Below are 20,485 nucleotides of genomic sequence, written 5' to 3'. Positions count from 1 at the left end.
AGGGGTCTGTGCAAAAAAATATAGTAAGAGCATGTCTGGGAAAAATGTAATAGTCGTTCAATAATGACTTGTACATTCTATTATTGCAATGTATACTGTGCATCGTAAGCATCTATAGGAATGGGAATAAAGCACAGGCAATGCTTACTTATAATGGAAAAAAGGAGGAAGGCAGAAGCCAACCGGGAACCTTAGTGAGTTAAACTAATGTAAAGTACAATTAACCTGGCTACAAAATGCAACCAGGGTTAAACCCTGGTTGCATAGCCCACAGGCGAGGAGACTTTTACTGCCAGGAAACGGCAGGGTTGCCCTGATGTGCGCGAGAAGGAAGTTGCTCGGTCGTGGTTCTGCTTTTTGCCTCTTCCCTCCATCACTCTGTAGGTTGAACTCTGTGGTTCACAGCACGAGCCCACAGGGCATAGACGCACGAGCGCCTCGGCTCCTCACGAAGTAAGTACACAAATCTTTAAAACTGTTTATTGCAATGTGCGCCTAATCAAGCCACCAACAGAAGACAGAGAGCCGGCGCTGTGCTGGTGCCTAGCGCAGCGAAGTCCATAGTCTATCAATACACGCTAGAAAAAATAAGCACTGAAACGGAAATAAATGATTAAGAAACCCCTTTAGCAGCCTTAGTGATGGAGACGCCCACATCGACCAAGATGCTTTGTATGAATCTGTGATGTGACCAGCCTATAGGGGAGGCAGGGCCTCATTTTGTGTTGTTTCTCTGGCCCACGAGCGTTCCACCACGCACTCAACAGAGAAAAGCGTTAACCTTTAGCTGTATGAAGAATTTAAGAGACGGCAGTTGAACATAGTATGGGTTTTGTAGTCAATACATGGTTTCTGTTTACCCTAGAAGCGCACCATATACTGTACAGACAAAAGGCTGCAGCAAAAGGCCTGACAGTGGAATCCGCTTTTGAACAAATGAAAAGGCAAAACACAGGTCCTTTGCATTATGTTATATATGGGATAAAGTATCTCCAACTGAGCATACTAGGGATGTCCCGTGAGCTTCAGGCCTGTCTCTGTAGGTCCCTGGCTTTTTGAGTGACTTGTATTGTTAGATCTTCAGTCATTGCAGTTGGGGGTATTTTATTTCGTATTGTACATCAGCGTTCTATTACAGTCTATATACGCAGGGACGTCTTAAAGATTTTGGGGGCCCTTGGCCAAACGTATTTTGAGGGCCCATGATCAGAACAGCTTTGAATTAATGATACAGTTTCAGCTCTTTTATCCTCTTTTTGTCCAGGTCACTGGCAGTGCATAGGCCCACTCGTCATATCTAATATTCAGGGATAGTGAGGTGTGGTTTTTAATATTATAACAGCAGCAGCTCACTAATATCACTGCAAATAATCTCCATATGTGAGGTCATGTCATGATCTAAAAGAAGCTTTTTTTATGGACGTTGCATGAAAAATTAACACAACATTTCTCTGTGAAATATCTGTACACATCAGCCACATTGAAAGTAAATTAAAGGAAAACGCTATTTAAAACAATCACTTTAAGAATTATTCAAAGCTATCCGGGCAAGACTCTCTACAGAATAGAGCTCTCTCAAAGAGCCCCCCTGCCCCCATCGAATGGCTGAGGCCCTTAAAACGTCTCTGTATATACGTAAGAAGTAATGTCATGAAATATGCAAACTTTCTGCATGAAAACCTATTAGATGAGGTACAAAAATCAGCTCCTTCTTGATGCTGTTGTTGGGGTCTCAGCACAAAAACTGTTAAAGATTTAAGGCCAGATGTATCAAGATACACTTTTGCGATTCTCAAATAGCGATTTTGTAAGGAATCGCTATTTGAGAATTGGAAAATGGTATGTATGTAGAAATTCGCTATTATTTAGCGATTTCTTAAAATTCCTTAATTGCGATTAGCAAATTGCTAATCGCAATTAAGGAATAATTTCCCATTCATTTCTATGGGCCTGGAGGCCCATAGGAATGAATGTGAAATTATTCTCAATTTGCGATTCGCAATTTGCTAATCGCAAATTGAGAATAATTTCAAGGGTTCAGGGGTGTCCAAAGGACACCCTATTGCACCCCTGAAATAAGCATGGGTGCACATGTGGGGCACATACATGCCCTAAGGGCGTGTATGTGCATCACATGGCACTTTGAAAAATGCAAAAATGGGCATTTTTCAAGAAATTAGCAAATTACCACCAACTTGAAGTTGGTGGTAATTTGCGATTCCTTAGGGACAATTAGCACATTTTTTTTGCATCATACATTGCATTTAAGAAATCGCAAATTTTGTGATTCCTTATTTTGCACAGAAATTTGCTACATACATACCATTTTGCTCAAATGAGTTGGCAAACGCCGAATTTTGGTGTTTGCGAACCCATTTGAGCTTCATACATCTGGCCCTAAGTGCTTAGACGCCTCTGGGTAGCAATGCGCTTTATACGTTTAAATAACATAACAGAACAGATTCTTTTTATCGGGCAGGAGTTAAATGGAGGCCTTGGTCCCCAATATCTCCGAACAGTTTTCCTGCCTTGTGGAGTGCCGCAGAGATCTAACTCTCTGTGGCACTCCATGCCTAACTATGGGCATGGAGTGCCACAGAGAGTTAGATCTCTCTGCGGCACTCCATGCCCATAGTTAGGCTATGTCATCACCCCATAATTTGAAGGGCGGAAATTTCCATGATCGCATGAGAGAAACTGGAAAATGGATGGACCAAAACTGTCTACAACTTAAATCTGGGAAAACAGAAGATAATTTGTTTGGGAATAACCCTTTCCTATGGTCCTCTTCCTGGTGGCCCAAGGGAATGGGCCTGCTTCCTGCTCCTGTAAAGAAAGCCAAAAACCTATGAGTCGTCATGGATAACAAACTAGCTTTTGGATTACAGGTCAATACAGTTACATCCTCTGCACTCTTTATTCTTACGATACTTAAACAGATCTCTCCTTTCATCCCTGTAAACTTTAAAAACTGTAATGCTATCCCCCACATTGGATTATTGTAATGCCCTTTTTTCTGAACATGCAGCATCAACATCTAAATAGGCTTCAGGTATTACAGAATGCAGCAGCCAGGACACTTGCCCGGACTCTTTACCGATCTCGCAGGCTATCATTAAACTCCACTGGCCGCCGGTTAAGCACCGTGTGAAATTCAAGGCCCTATACCTAGCCCACAAGGCCCTTTATGGCACTGGCTGGTTTTTTGCAGCATTCTGTCAAATGGTTTAGACATAGGAGAATTATTCGATCTGTGGGTGCCCAGTAGTTAGAGGTGAACAGATTTAGACATACAAACTGAAGTGGGGTGGTGGGGGAGAAGCTTTGTTACATCAACAGCCAAAGAGTGGAATCTTCTGCCTCCCCACATAAGTGCCACATCAAATCTCTTATTGTTCATGAAAGCTTTAAAAATATGGCTAGTTGTGATAGAGCGCGGGTTCACCTGCCCAGAATTTTACCATACTCACCTGGGCCCAGAAACATACACACTTTGAACAGGTAAACCTACACTTAACCAGTGATTAATAAACCTTTTAGGACCTATACCTAGACTTACCAATCCTAGTCACCGGTACCTAGAGTCCTAAGGGATCAAGGGAGTTAGAATAATAGGCAGTATATAATCATTTACACTCGTTAAAATAACCACAGACTCGGGAAAGATTTAAACGCTTTATCTAATTATTTTCTTTAAATGTTAGAGTCCATACTAAATTAATCAGAACTTGATCAATTAGAAAGTATAAAATCAAAGCAAGATAATGTGAAAATATCATAAAATGTTCTTTAAGCATTGAAACATAGGAAGGGTAAGAAGAGGGAAACAGCACAATGACATATCCTGCTCAGTTTTATGTTTACCTAGAATGGTGTGAAGACCAACTCTGGCCATGGGCTGGGATAAAAGGTTGTATGGCATTACAAAGCGGGCTTTTACCACGCGTGCCATTACAACGCTGTTTTTACAACACAAGTCCTTACAACGACTTGCGCTGTAAGCGCTGGATAGTGGAATACTTTAATTTTCTATTCCAACTCCAGCCCACGTTACAGTAGGGAAGGTGTTGGAATAGAAAATTAAACTATTCCCTATCCAACAGCGCCCTCCAGCGCAAGTCGTTGTAATGATTTGCGTTGTAATAGCAGCGTTGTAATGGTAGCGCGTGGTAATACCCGCATTGTAAAGGCTGTTCCTATGATAAAAGATAGGACCCCCGATGTGAAGGTGCCAACAGGATAGAACAGGTGTAGACCAGAATCAGGATAAGCAAGGACCAAATTCATTCATTCATTTAGGGCCAGATGTAGGTAATTCCGATTTACCGACTCTTAAATACCGACTCATACCGAATCGGTATTTAAGAGTCGTAAATTGGAAGGAGGCAGATGTAGGTAAAAAATTTCCAAATCTGTAAGAGTCGGTATTTAGCGATTATGTAAATACCGATTCTGTATTTCCCATTGATTCCTATGGGCCTTGAAGCCCATAGGAATCAATGGGAAATACAGAATCGGTATTTACAGAATCGGTAAATACCGAATCCTGCAAGGGTGCAGGGGGTGTCACTTTGACACCCTCTAGCAGCCCAGGTACAGGCAAGTGTGACATGTGGCACATATAAATGCCCTAAGGGCATGTCTGTGTGTCACATTGCACAGGTGTGCATGCACAGATGTGCATGCACACCTAAATTCGGTATTTTACCACCCAATAGGATTGGGTGGTAAAATACCGACTCTTAAGGGCCTGTGGCACTCTTAGGAGTGTTACCTACATATGGATTTACAGAATCGGTATGTTTACCGATTCGGTAAAATACCGAAGTGGTAAATTTACCGAATCGGTAAATATACTGATTCTGTAAATAACTACCCACCTACATCTCAAAAGCCAAATACCGGTCGGTAACGGCCGAATTCGGCCGTTACCGACCGGTATTTGGCTACCTACATCTGGCCCTTAATCTTTATTTCGATACACGGTATCATAAAAGTTACACAAAGAGAAAAAGGTCACAACTTTTACAATGAGGCCTAACATCATTATACAGACATGAATTGACATAGATACAAACATTTCTAATCATGGGGGGAGAAGGCAGTCATGATTAAAACCATACATAAATAATTTAAAAGGCACAATAAAATCATGTTTTAAAAATCATCAATTCTTAGTGTATTGGAACTTGAGTGAGTTTCAAAGTTTTTCACCAGCTTTTTTCCTGTGGCACTCTTAGGAGTGTCACCTACATATGGATTTACAGAATCGGTATGTTTACCGATTCGGTAAAATACCGAAGTGGTAAATTTACCGAATCGGTAAATATACCGATTCTGTAAATAACTACCCACCTACATCTCAAAAGCCAAATACAGGTCGGTAACGGCCGAATTCGGCCGTTACCGACCGGTATTTGGCTACCTACATCTGGCCCTTAATCTTTATTTCGATACACGGTATCATAAAAGTTACAAAAAGAGAAAAAGGTCACAAATTTTACAATGAGGCCTAACATCATTATACAGACATGAATTGACATGGATACAAACATTTCTAATCATGGAGGGAGAAGGCAATCATGATTAAAACCATACATAAATAATTTAAAAGGCACAATAAAATCATGTTTTAAAAATCATCAATTCTTAGTGTATTGGAACTTGAGTGAGTTTCAAAGTTTTTCACCAGCTTTTTTCCTGTGGCACTCTTAGGAGTGTCACCTACATATGGATTTACAGAATCGGTATGTTTACCGATTCGGTAAAATACCGAAGTGGTAAATTTACCGAATCGGTAAATATACCGATTCTGTAAATAACTACCCACCTACATCTCAAAAGCCAAATACAGGTCGGTAACGGCCGAATTCGGCCGTTACCGACCGGTATTTGGCTACCTACATCTGGCCCTTAATCTTTATTTCGATACACGGTATCATAAAAGTTACAAAAAGAGAAAAAGGTCACAAATTTTACAATGAGGCCTAACATCATTATACAGACATGAATTGACATGGATACAAACATTTCTAATCATGGGGGGAGAAGGCAATCATGATTAAAACCATACATAAATAATTTAAAAGTCACAATAAAATCATGTTTTAAAAATCATCAATTCTTAGTGTATTGGAACTTGAGTGAGTTTCAAAGTTTTTCACCAGCTTTTTTCCTGAGGAAGTACACTGCTAGAAGAAACCTACTGATACCAAAGACAAGGAACTGGCGCGTATCGGTTTTTAGAATCCTTCCTGCAACTCTACACGATCGCACACCAATATTTAAACAGAGGGGTTTGATCCATCTTTTCCTTGGAATCAGATAAGCAGGGCAGGTGAACAAGACATGCACAATATCCTCCCTAACTTCCTCACTGCACATGGAACATTTGTCATTGCTATCTTTGTTCCACTTTGCTAAGTAGTTTTTTAGCATCAATACTCTATATCTAAATTTTAGGTATAATGTTTTAGCCAAAGGAGGATTTACTTCATTCAAAAAGGTTTCAAAATTCGTGCCCGCCTTGAACGAAAGATATTCTTTTGTCAGAGAACCATTTGTTATATCACTGGTTCTATGGTCATCCATGTAAACCCAAAACATTGCTTTTAAAATCTTCCTTGACCCCGGCATTAATGCAGATGGATTACTCCAAAAGTGTAATAGTCCCACCCTCTCTAACCATGTTCTAATATGATTGAACCATGTGATGGAATTAAAGGTATCTAAATCTTTTATCTCCAACAGGGCTTCTCGATAATGTAGGAGCTCTGGTGTTGTCCAGATTATAACCCAGAACATTAAAGGTCTAAGGATAGCATGATGATCTGTACGCTTCATGTTGAGATCGAATATCAGTGGGACTGTGGGAGTGCGTACTGGTACCTTTAGGAGGGCTCTGTAAAATATGTTCTCTTTCACCTCAAAGGCCTTTTTGCGGCACGGGCCCCATAGTTCTGCCCCATATAGGGCTGCAGATTGCACTTTTCCCCGAAACACCTAGAGTGCAGGAGACACAGCTTTGTTGAGACTGTTACCATGTCGTTTTAATATTGGACGAGTGTTCTGTATTAATAACATCTTACTCTTTTCAATTTGTGATTTCCACAGCATTTTAGAGTAAAACACCCAGGTAGCTAAAACTTCGAACATATTCCAGCTTTTGGTTATTCAAGATCAAGTTCCCCCTAAATGAACTATGGGGATTTATTGCCATGTATTTGGTTTTGCCAGTATTTATCTCTAATCCTTTTTTACTGCAATAGGATTGGAAAGAATTAAGCAAAGATTGTAGGCCCTTAGGAGTTTGTGATATTAAGATGGTATCATCCGCAAAAAGTAGGGCCGGTATTTTCTCTCCCCCCCAATTTCGGTGCATCGTTGTTACATTTGCTTAAAAAAGAAGGAATGTCGTTAACAAGTAAGGAAAACAAAGTTGGTGCCAGGACGCAACCTTGGCGAACTCCCCTTTCTATTGGGATCGATCTAGTAAGTTCGCCACCTGGGACCCACCTCACCTTTGAAAAATGTTTGTGATGTAATCTTATTAATTGCGCTAAAAGGTGGGCCGGTAGTCCCTGGCTATGAAGTGCTTTCCACAACAGATGCCTGGGAATGAGATCAAATGCGGCTCTTAGATCGACGAATGCCACATACAGATGGCCTTTTTTTAAATTAACGTATTTCCAATGGATACTGCAAAACCTGAATACCTGGTCTATGGTACTAACTTTACATCTAAAACCCGCCTGGAATTTGGTGTGAACCTCTCTTTCGTCGATCCAGACATTAATTCGATTTAAAATGTGCCTGCCGTACATTTTTTGTAATTATCTATTAAACTAATGGGGCGATAGTTCGCCGGATCGCTCCTATCGCCCTTTTTAAAAATGCAAATGATTTCTGCCCCCCTCCATGTGTCCAGTATGTCTGCTCCGGCAGCTATGAAATTACACAAGTAATTAAGATACGGCCCCCAGACATCCATATCATGCTTATATAAATCGCTGGGGATCATGTCTAAGCCTGGAGCTTTACCAGTTTTAACAGAATTGATGGCCATAATAGTTTCCTGCAGGCTAAATTCTAGAGTACTTTCGCACGAATTAGTTAATATCATGTCATCTCCCCTAGTGCCAGTTTCCGGGGCTGCATATAACTTTGTGAAATGGTCTATCCATGTCATTTCATCCAAATAGACTTCTCTGGAGCCCATTTCTTTCCTATTCCCATTAGCAACTATTTTCCAAAATGCCATGGAATCCCTACTTTTTGCTGCATCCAGCATGTCTGACCAGATTGCTTCGTCCCAGAGTGTTTTAGCATTGTCTAATACCTTCTTATAGGTGTATCGTGCTTCCTTGACCAAAGTACTATTGTTCTTATTTTTGATAACATTAATTAATTCTGTTTTAGCTTTACGGCATGCTTTGTTGTACCAAGGTTTCCCCATCGGCTTTTGATTTCCTTTCTCTGATTTTGATTTAGTTTTCTTAGATACTAGGAGAACAATTTCATTAAAGAAACCCTTGTGTGAATTTAAAAATGTATCTCCTTCAATTGCCACTTCAGGGCTTACGTAAATACCAAAGGTCCTGGCGAAAATGGCATAGATATTAGCCAATTTTACTTCGTTATCCAATGTGTGTGCCCATTTCACTGCACGACGATTATTGCTCATTATTACATTGTCAGTGCACACTAGTGGGGCAATATCACAATCCAATAAACTAGGTATTAATTCACCCTTTAGGGTTAATTCAAGTGGCCCTTGGTCACTCTCTACTCTAAACTTAACCCTAAGGTCAATTGCGTACTGCCATAAATCAAAAGATAATAGTAGATAATCTATTTTGCTTTAAATACTATTTCTACAAAATGTAGGGACCATCGGTATATTCGAGGGGAGACGACCATTGCATGATCTTAAGCCATGGGTCATCATTAAGCTCATTATTTGTAATGCTAATGTTGTACATGGGACATGTTTTAAACTAAATAGTGCAGGAATCTCATTTGCCAAATCTTCGTCTTCATAAAAAGCCTCTAGCCCCTTTATAGGCTCGTAGTTACAATTAAAATCTCCTCCTATAATTAACCCTGTACCCGTTTCAGCTCTACTTAAAATAAAATCCAATTGGTCAAATGTAACTGACTCCTTTGAAACCAGTCCTGGACGGTTATAAATGTTGTATATGTGGAGTACCCTGTTAACATTAGTCACTATTTTTATGCCTAATATATCTGGGGAGTCCGTCTCTATTTCTTTAATACTTCCATTAAGGGTAATTTTTGTCCAAATGGCTAAGCCACCAGACGCCCTCCCTCTATTTGATGGTACTGCGGCTAGAAAGAAGCTCTTATAACCTACTCTATGCACAATCTCAGTAGCCCAAGTTTCCTGTAATAAACAAATATCGGCATTTTCGATGAATTCATTCCATCCCAGATCCCTGGTATTCTTCCTTAATCCCGCAATATTACAAGAAATTATTTTTAGACCAGGGCTAATTTTTTGGTTTCGATGTGTTGGGGGATCTTCTCCAGAATTTGGGGCCTTATTACTTAAAGGCAATGCCTCTTCACAATTATTGTCCACACTTCCATTTCCCTTCCCTAATTTACCTAAAAACATGATAAGCCCTGGATCTAACCTTTCTTCTTCTTTAGCTGGACTATTCAATACCATAGATTGATACAGTCAATCCACTGCTTCCAGCGGAGATAACTCTTGAAATTTATTGGAAGTTACAGCGTCATTCAAGATATTCAATGTTTTTGCCGCTCTATTTCTGTGGTTTTTGTGGAAGTACTCTGATGGGAGTGCGTGAATATTTGTATTACTTGTGGGTGTTTCTTCATGAGCCCTCAACAAGGAGCGAACTACATGGGGATGTCTAAAATTTACAACTATACAGTCTCCCTGTATATCTTTCACAGTGTTCCCCACCCAACCTACCCTACGGACCTTTAGAATCTCATTTGCCCTGTACACCCTGAATTTTTTATGTTTACATAACCAATCCGTAACCTTATTCTTTAGGTCGTTCCAGGATTCTTTCTGGTCCCGTTTTAGTACAGGAACACCTGCTAATACTAAAACTTACGGGCATGCAGCAGACGGGAGATCCAAACTCTCTGTATTAGGAATCAGATCTGTCCCTTTGGGGCTATATTGTGAAATGATTAAGCACTGATCCTGTTGTTACATTATTGGGAGCAGAGGAAGCCCTCTTTCCTTGCAGGGGTCGATCATTAGACTCTTTATTATTTCTTAGGGAAGCTCTATCTGGACTTCTTACGACTGCTTTCGGACAGTGTTCCGAATTCCCTTCAATTCCAGTGGGGTCACTACATGTCTTTAGTGATGTTTTTAGGTTGACTAATACATTTTCCCCTTCTGTGATTATGCCTCTCCCATCGCTTAAACTTTTTCCTAAGTGAAGTACAGCTGCATTTAATTGGGTAATTTCACTATTCAAGTCCCTTAATTTAGTGTCCATTGTTGTACTTATTTGGTTGTGAACAGAAGCTAGGGTGGTTTTAATAATATCTGCCACAATTTGTTCAAGACCTTCTATTATCTCATTGTCCCGACCAAGACCATTTTGTTCAATGTCATCGGTTTGTATTCCTATTGATCTAGATCTATGATTTGTGACTTCTATTTCCTTAACCTGGGGGTGACAAGCCCCCCCTTTCTCTCCTTTTTTCCCTTTCTTTTGGTAAGATTTCTTTCCCCTCACTGATTTTTCGTTTTTGTCCTCATTATTCGGTCCCATTGATCCATTACCTTTTGTCCTCGTTGTCGACTCGAGATTCCAGGGCTTGCCCTTGGGTTCTCATCGACTAGTCTAGTTAAAGAGCTAGAATGGGCCAATGGAATGCTATAATTCTCTTGCTGATCGGCTAAACTGATTGTCGGGCTTGTGGTTATCAGTGGGAGTTGTTCCCTATTTTCAGTGTACGTTGGGAGTTTGGAGGGGTCTAGCGATAACCTTCTCTGAGCTATTTCGATTTGGCGTGACAAGACATGTTCAGCTCTCGTGATAAAGTCATCTAAAGTCCTGGCTGTTCCCTTCCTTTTGATCATAGTCAAATTATACATGATCCAAATATAACACTATCCCGAATGCTAAAGTAGATGAGCAATACAAGTAGGGAAGTAAATACAAGGTCAATCATGTCAACAAATGCAAGGGATACAAAGTTTTTTCTCCGATATGTTTTATATCAGTAACATTTCCTTCTCTCAAGTTGCCACCAAGAGCGTGGGCCCAGCCCGGCCTCTGACGGCCTAAGACGGTCCCGCCCTTGTCCCGGGCTTTTCCCGGCGACGCCGGCGCGTGTCCCGCGTAGCGTGGGGGAAGCCGGCGCTTTGAGCGCGATGCCAGCGCCTCCCCCTGCAGCAGCAGCTGGTCTCAATTGGGCCTCTCGATGCACCCTGGGACCACGAGTCCCACCAGGGCAAGGACATGGAGGGATCTGCAGCGGCGTTTCAACCCGCGAAAGGAGCACTCGGCAGGTCAGCAGGTGAGCGGGTCTCTAGGTCAGCAGCAGCCTTCAAAAGCAAACGAAGAGAAAAGGGCCCGCGCTGCGTGGGGGAAGGCAGCGCTTTGAGCGCGATGTCAGCGCCTCCCCCTGCAGCAGCAGCTGGTCTCAATTGGGCTTCCCAATGCACCCTGGGACCACGAGTCCCACCAGGGCAAGGACACAGAGGGATCTGCAGCGGCGTTTCAACCCGCGAAAGGAGCACTCGGCAGGTCAGGTCAGGAGGCGAGCGGTCTCTAGGTCAGCAGCAGCCTGTCTGCGTCCAGAGCATCCTGTTCGGACGCTTCCTCTTCCTCCCAAATTGGATCAGGACAGGACCACAGCAGGTCAATACCGGCACTGCAGCTACAGTGCAACGCCAACGTCACACCCCTCTCTTCAGCTAACAGTCAGACTCCGATTGGGTTATCGAATTCCTCCCCAGAACCTCGATTGGGTTATCGAATCTTCTGACAGAGTGCTCCGCCAGCACCTCTGCTCTCGATCGCCTATTGAGTGCGTTGGGTCAGTGACAGGTCAGTAAGCATGGGCGTAAAATCCGTTCCGCTCGCGGATTTTGTGGATTTTCGGTATATTCGCAATCCGCGAACTCTCGCGAACTTACCGAAAATTCGTAAATTCGTGCGAAGCGGATTTTTTTGCTTGGTCGCACTTGCCAACTAGAATACTATACAATTTCGCGGGAGTAAACACTCACGAAAACGTAGATGCGGCGGGCAGCGACAATCTCGCAATTGCGAGATTGCAAAATTTGCAATTTCGCACAAGAAATCCACCAGCAGGCAGAATAAACCTTGAAAATTATGATTTTTATTAGAATAACTCCTCAGGTTGACATTTGCCTGCACTTTTTTTTTGCAAGGAGTCCATTTTGGGGGGGGGGGGGTGGAAGAAAGGAAGTGCCCCACAGTCTCCAACTTCCTGTTCCTGTCCAGCAGGCTCCTCTCAGTGCTTTCTTCATGTGCTGGTCACTTTGATTTGGATCTTGACCTGGAAGCACTCAGCAGGTGCAAAAGTTCAAACTCATCATTAGTAACCATTCCCTGTAGTGCTTCCTGAGGGGCCCCTCCAGAGTTCAGTTGCCTACTTGCAACTATTCTATGACCCTGCTCTGACCCTCACAGCAGGCTCAGAGAATAGCTACAAGTATACAACAAAGGTCCTGTTAAAAAAATTACACTGCAACAGAAAGCAATTACAGATAAGGAAGCAGGTGCCAGGGATCTTGACCTGGAAGGATTACTTTTTGTGGATGCTGCTGGATATTTGGATTTTTGCAAAACTGAAAGCACTCAGCAGGTGCAAAAGTTCAATCTTATCATTAGTAACCATTCCCTGTAGTGCTTCCTGAGGGGCCCCTCCAGAGTTCAGTTGCCTACTTGCAACTATTCTATGACCCTGCTCTGACCCTCACAGCAGGCTCAGAGAAAGCAATTACAGATAAGGAAGCAGGTTCCAGCCAGGAAGTTCAAATTCAGTAACACATTAATCAGCCCCTAATTCATTTATGTCAGTTGAGGCAGGGCAGGTGTGCTTTTCCACCCATAATCTACAGTGATGAACTAGAGGGTGGCATGGGTGAGCCAGAGGGTGGCATGGGTGAGCCAGAGGGTGGCAGTGGTGAAACAGAGGGTGCTGTGATGAACCAGATGTAGAAACAACATGTTCGCGACCGTTGCTACCCGAAAAGTAAGTTTGCGTTTGCGAACTGGTACGAAATCCTTGCGAACTGGCAGAAATCCTTGCGAACACAAAAAAAAAATTATCCGCAAATTCGCGAGAGTTCGCGGATTTTGCGGATTGCGAATCCGTAAATACGCAATTTCGCGGATTGCCAATTCGCAAAATCCGCCCATGCTTACAGGTCAGCAATTTGGACAAGTCGGACAATCTAACTAGCTAAGCCTACCTTAGATATACCATTTTCCAGGGCAGTGTACCACACCCCAAAGCTGCAAATGTGTGAATTTCCTTAATTTGATTGGTCAAAAGACGAGGAGAGGTCATCACACCATACCAGTTATGAAGTCATGCTCTTCAATATTTAGATTAATGTTCCCGCCCAATATTTTATTTTCCCATGCACTTTTATTCCACCCAACAATGGTTGCTTCAATAACAAATACAATGTATACGAATATTGGTAAGTTGTCTTCCTCAGAGGGTAAAAGTTCATTTTCCCAGGCGCATCTTCCTGTCAGGCTGTCACTGGCACTCATTCAATGCCATGGCTTGTGGACTCTAGGAAATGTAGAGCATGCGCAGTTGCGGGACCCAAGATGGAGCAACAATGTAATTTGATTGGACAAACACGAGCTAATAACAAAGTCAAAGAAAAACAGTTTTAGAACATAGCATAAATGAACGCACTGTATACCACTTATCTCTACTCTATTCCTATTATTTTATTTTAACTATAGCATTAAAGATTAAGCAGAATGAACAAATTAGTAAAAGCAGCATTGCAAGCTTTAGCACGTTAACACACAGAGTAGCCATCTTAGTTCTAGTGCGCAGAAGCAAGAATTTCCCACCAAGCAGAGAGAATACGCCATGTTCCATGAGTGTGACAGATGCATGCGCAGAAAAGTTCCCACGTTGCAGCGGCCATTTTAATGCATTCGAGTTACTGTTAATAAAACACATAGAAAAGCTTCCCCTAGATACTAAAAATGTTGTGTTTTATATTGTTAATAAGACAAAACATGTTTATTAGTGTATTACAGTTTATTTCGAGGGGGCTGAGTCCAAGCAAGTCGCTTTACGTGCAGAACCTTGCTCCATCAGTTGCCAATCAAGGAATATATCAGGTACTATATCAGTTTCTTACCATGAACTAGCGCCTTAACACCCACGGGTATTTGTCGAACTCTATAAGTATTTATAACGTAACATACCTCAGTTCTAAGATCTAAAGAAGATGAACGAGACCGAAGTACATCAGATATATTACAAGCCAGTAGTGGAATGAGAAATTCCTTGTTGTATGTAGAGTTTAGCAGACTCTTCACCAGGATGCACAACTTTTTCACACTGAAAAAGAAGAATATGCGTAATATATGTGTTCAGCAAATGCCACTGAATTAATCATACTTGGCACAGCAGTGCTGATCACTCGTCGATCTAACACTTATAAATCCTGCATCTGCAAGTTGGATCTAGATTCCAGTTCAGTTATTGAGACTTGTTTGATGTTCGTGGTCCAGTGCTTAGGTTTATCTGTTAATGCTGGGTTGGATCTGAAGTGGGTATCAATAATATGCAATATGAGATGGTGGCCAGGGGGGCATGGACTGCTGGAGCAACATGGTGGATGCATTTTAGAGCCGCTCCACTTTGAATCCCCTTAATCCGCCAAATTTATACGCCACTGTATGGAACTCACCGATTTAAGACCAGGCAGTAGTCTCTGCATGCCCCAGCGGCAAGCCCAGCGGCGGCAGAGGCTGGAGATGCATCGTCTGAGCAGCCATGCTCTGCTGACGGACTCAAGATGGGGTCTGGGCCTGGAGTGGCGCTCGTAGGCTGGCAGCTCGGAGGTGCCACAGAGAGGAGCCAGATGATGGGGTCGCAGATGGCAGGCCCTGGAGAACGAGTTCCTGGCACAGCGGAGATTTGAGGTGCAGAGCTGCAAGACCAGGGACGTCTGCACCCAGCAGTGACGGAGCACCACAGGAGGAGCCGGTGAGATACGTGAGGCGCTGCTATGGAGGCCTGTAGAAACGCACCGCAACACAGAAGGAGACATCAGGTGAGCAAAAACGACCGGAACGAAATAAGGAGCTGGTGCATGGGGGAGCACAAGGAGTGTCACAGCAGGCGAGCACCCGGTGGGTTGAAGACCAAGCCTCACTGGGCACATGAAATCTCCCCCAGGGTGCACGTCCGTGGAATGCAAAACACCCTAACAACAACCTAGTAAGACCACTGAAGCCTAGGAACTGGTGAAAGGAGTCTGCTCTGAGTGATGGGGAAGGTCATCACTGGCCACAATAGACTACTAGCGACAGTAGGAGCCCGTCTGTGTTTGGAGCCTTGTAACTTGAAGCCTTGCACACCATAAAGAGACCCCCTGGCAGGTCCACACCGAATTTTCAGCACATTCTTGGCATCTGAGGGTTGCTTGGGTTTAAGCCCTACACCACAACTGCGACACGTACCTGGCATTCCCCTGAGTTGCAGGGCGATAAAGGCACCAGGTCACTCAAGGTTAGTCCTGCACTAACTTTGCAATACGCTACCGTGGCTCACTAGCTTACACATATCTTTGGGGCTGAGCATGTTTGTGTCCATCTGAGAAATGGCGCAATGGACACAGACTCTGTGAGCAACTTGGGCGGGCATTAGCTGGAGGCAACAATTATAAACTGTGGTTACGTTGAATCACGAGCCCCCCTTTACCACACCGCTAGCCAGAGAAAGGCACCATCTGATACATTAGGGGGCACTGCGACTAGCTCGTGCCCTCCCATCTATTGCACCGTGTGGCCCTGTGAGGCGGCAGACAGCCACCAATACTGTCAGACAGTGAGCCTCCAAAGATGGGCCGCACTAGGGGTGTTGGCCCTGGCAATTCCTTGTACACTTCAAACATAGATGACACAGAGCAGGTGGCGCACACAGACTAGCAACGCCCACCGGAGGATAGACAATGTGATCCTAAACGCCATTGAAAGATCCAAAGTATCGCTGGATTCCATTATTGATAAAGTGGGAGCTGGCCTGATGCTATTACATGCAGATCAAGAAAAATTAAAAGATCGAGTGACTACTGTGGAGCGTACCCTGACTGAATTCAAGTTAATTACGGACTTAATTGAAAAACAGCAAAGCGTGGACGCTCACAATACGCTACCTGGAAGGCAGGGTGAAAGACGCGAAAGGGCGCTCCAGGCGCAATAACATCCGTTTAATTGGACTATGTGAAGGAGTGGAGGGCCATGATGATGTTGTATTTATGGAACACTGGGTTAAAGAGCTACTGTCCGCTTCCTCTCTGTCCCCCTTCTTCACGAGGGGATTCGATGTGCTCATTCTATCGTGAAGAAGGGGGACGGAGAGGAAGCGGGCAGAGAAAGCTTCCAGGCAATAAAATGGAGAACATGAGAGTTATGCTTTTCTCAGAATATACATTAAGAGTGCAGGTTAAACATACACTCTGGCAATTATACATTCAATACTCGTTGCTATACCCAGCAGGACTCCGAGTGGTGGCAGATGGCAAACAAGATTTTTTGACACGACACAGTATACGTGGAACTGGCTATAAACCACTGGACAATTCCTGCGACCTCGCCCATCTGCAATACCTAGCACTCGGTCCAACATAACTGCCGGACCCAGGACCCGTGGCCAGAGCAGCAAGAAACACCCACCCAGTTTGATATTGATGCCCGACCTGTAACAGATCATGCAGGTGCGGCAGAAAGCTGTGTATGAAGTGTTGCAAATAACTGTTACTCCACAGGATACTAGCAGAGAGACAACACCAATCACCTCACTGAAAGAGGAGAGCTCATCTATGGGGTCCCTTCAGACATTGCCTCACTAAAGTTTCTGAAAGTCACTCCACAAATTTCAAATACTATACGTTGACACCCCTCTGTCACTTCCCATATGCAACTATATCAGTGATTCATAGCCCCAGACACACCGCTATACTAACCATGTTCACAAAGGCCCTTGAGCAATGCGAGACCCAGCAAACACATAGATTTTGTTTAAGTTACTAGTACATTTGGACTTACACCAAGAGCATAAGCGAGGCAATATACATTGAAACTAGGGGATTACACCTTGACACACTCTGTAGGCACAGCACCCCTTTTCTTCCTTTCACACACAGGGAATTAGTGAATAGTATAGCAGGTTCCTTTTCCCGCTCAGGTTTGGGCAGTTCTGTCCATTCATGGAGACCGCCCTTTTGGTATTTTTTTTTTGCCATGTTTGCCTAACTGTCTTAATCCAAGTTACATAGGCATCTAGGAGGAGAGTGCCTGCGGACTACCAGAGTAATCTACACACATACAGCTTCACATACATGGGCCAAGAAATGTTCTAACCTTCCCTCTGTCACCATTATGACGGGCCAAAATATATTCACCTGGAAAGTGTGAGGCCTCCACACACCATCTGCCGTTATGCAGTATATTCTTATCTTAAGAGGCATAATGCAAGTATTGCCTACCTAGAGGAAATGCACTTAACACAAATGGAGACAGATAAGCTGCAGAGGAAATGGAGGGGCAGAGTATATGCCACAGATTTCTCCTCATTTGTTCGAAGGGCATTGATTTGGATTTGTCCAGGTATCCCTTTTTTGGAGAAAGAAGTTGTACGACACAAAGAAGGTAGATATGTAATTGCAAAGGGTAGGTTAGATGGACGTCACCTCCTATTGGGCAATATCTATGCCCCTAACACAGAACAGGCTACTTTCTGGAAATCACTTTCCCAGATATATGCTAAGTGGTGGGAACTACTGTGGTTGTTGGGGGTAGACTTCAACAGTGTCCTAGATTTAGACCTATACAGATCCTTTCCACCCATGCGGGATACCACTGCATGTATTAACACGACCAAGTTGAGAGACAGGACGAACAGGTGGAACCTGGTGGACATATGGAGACATTGCAACCCCAGGTTGTGGATATACTCCTTCTACTTAGCACTGCACATGCCACATGTCTGCCTAGACAGGTTTTTGAGCATACCCTCCCTACTCCTATATGTAGTAGACACAGATTACTTAGGACACACTCACTCGGCCCATAATCCACAGTTTGTCATGCTTGCCTGGGAAAATAGTACTCCGTTGATCCCCACATGGCAGCTGCAGCGGGCTATGCTGGGAGACTCTGCATTCCGTGTATCCTTCAGCAATACTATTAGGGAGTACTTTGAATATAACACAGACAGCTTTATCGGCAGCAGTAGAATCAGGGGCGGACTGGGAACCAAAACCGGCCCTGGTAAAGTGCTTGGCAACCTCCCCCTACCCCTCCCCTCGGGGGGGGGGGTTGTGGGTGCCGCCGGGCTTTTTGCCAAGACCGGTTTTCAGCCGATTTTGTTACAGGGCCGATTTTGCAGCTATGCTGCAAAAAAGGCCCAGTAACAATAACGGCCCCCAGGGTCCCCAAACCGGCCCCCCACCCGTGTGGCGCGGAGTGGAATGGGATGCCCTAAAAGTTACGCTATGTGGGAAGTGCCTAGGAATCAGGAGCAGTATGAGGCGGAAAATAGAATCAGAACTGCTAGAAATAGAAAAAGACTGGTTAATACATGAGTCATGGCAGCGACAGCACCAGCAGGCAGGGCCTCATTAATGGAAGCGCGCAATAAACATTTGTCACTACTAAAGCGGTTGAGGTGTCTGAACTATGCGGCACACTCAGCAAGAACACAAGAGGGGGCAGACCGATCTAAGCAGCTTCTTTCCTGGCTGATCAAACAGGAAACACCATCAGGCCCTATAACAGTGCTCAGGCCACTTAATGGAGGGATGAAATACACACAACATGAAATACAAACTGTGCTGACCATGCACTTTGGGAAGTTGATTCACTCAACCCTAGAAGTGTCAGAGCCAGACATACATCACTTTCCAGACAGCTTGAGCTCCCCGGACTCAAACCAGACCAGCACATGGAATTAGAAGCCCCAATCATGCCAGAAGAAATATGCGGCGCAATGCACGACCTAGTTTCTGGGAAAGTTCTGGGTCCAGATGACTTTCTATCCGAGTTCTTCAAAACATATGCTGACCTCTTAGCCCCACAACTACATCGGGTATACACAGATGCATTACAATCCGTAAACCTCCCGGCCTCACTCACTGAGGCCACGTTGATCACCTTCCTGAAACTGGAAAGAGATCTCATGCACACAGGGTCTTATCGCCCATTGGTGCTACTGAAAGTGGACTATATGATATTTGCAGTGGTCTTAGCGAGACGGCTGGCACTAATCATGCCACACTTCATACATGCAGACCAGAACGGTTTCATCCATGCATGTAACACCTGTCTCGATATACCTAGACTGTTTCAAGTAATTCGGTATTCTCCACGCGACTGGCCAGGAGCGCAGTGTCTGGTGTTAGACCTGGAAAAGCTTTTGACACCATTGAGTGGCCATACATGTTCGCTCTACTTATGAGATATTGATTTGGACCATGTTTTCTGAGCCTAGTTAAACTGTTATACAGAGCGCCAATGGTGAGGATTCACACTGGCAATTGTTTTCACTACCCATAATGACCGGCAGGGGCACCAGGCAAGGATGCCCCCTCTCTCTGCAAATGTTCTCTCTGGTAATTGATCCATTAGCAGTGACATCTAAGCAGTGCCCTCAGTAATATCCGACACCCTTACAGGCTTTTGTTAGTCTGTCAGGGCTATGAGTTAACTGGGGTAAATCCTGCCTATTCCACTTTGACCCCTGAACGACAGCTTCCCCCCTCTCGGTCAATGGTACTCATGTGAATTGGCAACCAGTCATCTTCCATTACCTGGGAATACGGGTATATCATGTAGATCAGGACATACTAGATGGCAACTTCCCCAGGGCGGTCACTGCTTTAACAATGCAAATCGAGTTCTGGATAACACCAAACCGCTCAGTAGTCGAGAGGGTAGCGCTCATCAAAATAGTGGTCCTGCAGTGTTTACTATATTATTTCACTAATCTACCACTTTACTTACCAGTTACCAGCATCCTTTTTCAGATCTCTGGAGGGCACAATACTTGACCGTATCTGTAACAACACGCGCTGCAGGGTAGCACTCGTAAAATTATACTTGCCCCAGACTCAAGGGGGCCTGGTCATACTAAACATGAAGCATTATTATTTTAGTGCCCAGTTGCAATGGGTTGCCACCTGGATGGTGGAGTTACACTTGGCAAACATGTCAGGGAACAGCCCCTCATTCAC

At 43.8% G+C, this 20,485-nt stretch overlaps 1 protein-coding gene across 3 annotated transcripts in view; it reads left to right on the top strand.

The window, feature by feature from the left end:
- The first annotated feature begins 376 nt into the window (after positions 1-376).
- Positions 377-20,485, top strand: part of LOC144767667 (sialic acid-binding Ig-like lectin 13) — a 514,457-nt gene continuing 494,348 nt past the window's right edge. Inside the window, exon 1 of one of the 3 annotated variants that reach the window (XM_078651061.1) lies at positions 377-453. The gene's annotated coding sequence lies outside the window, so the exon portion shown is untranslated. The remainder of the gene's footprint in view (positions 454-20,485) is intronic. The other 2 variants (XM_078651060.1, XM_078651059.1) reach the window with 2 other exon arrangements.

Source organism: Lissotriton helveticus, chromosome 7 (genome assembly GCF_964261635.1).
Source record: "Lissotriton helveticus chromosome 7, aLisHel1.1, whole genome shotgun sequence".
Lineage (NCBI taxonomy): Eukaryota > Metazoa > Chordata > Amphibia > Caudata > Salamandridae > Lissotriton > Lissotriton helveticus.
Note: the sequence above shows the minus strand (reverse complement) of the source record. Positions and strands in the feature narration are given on the sequence as shown.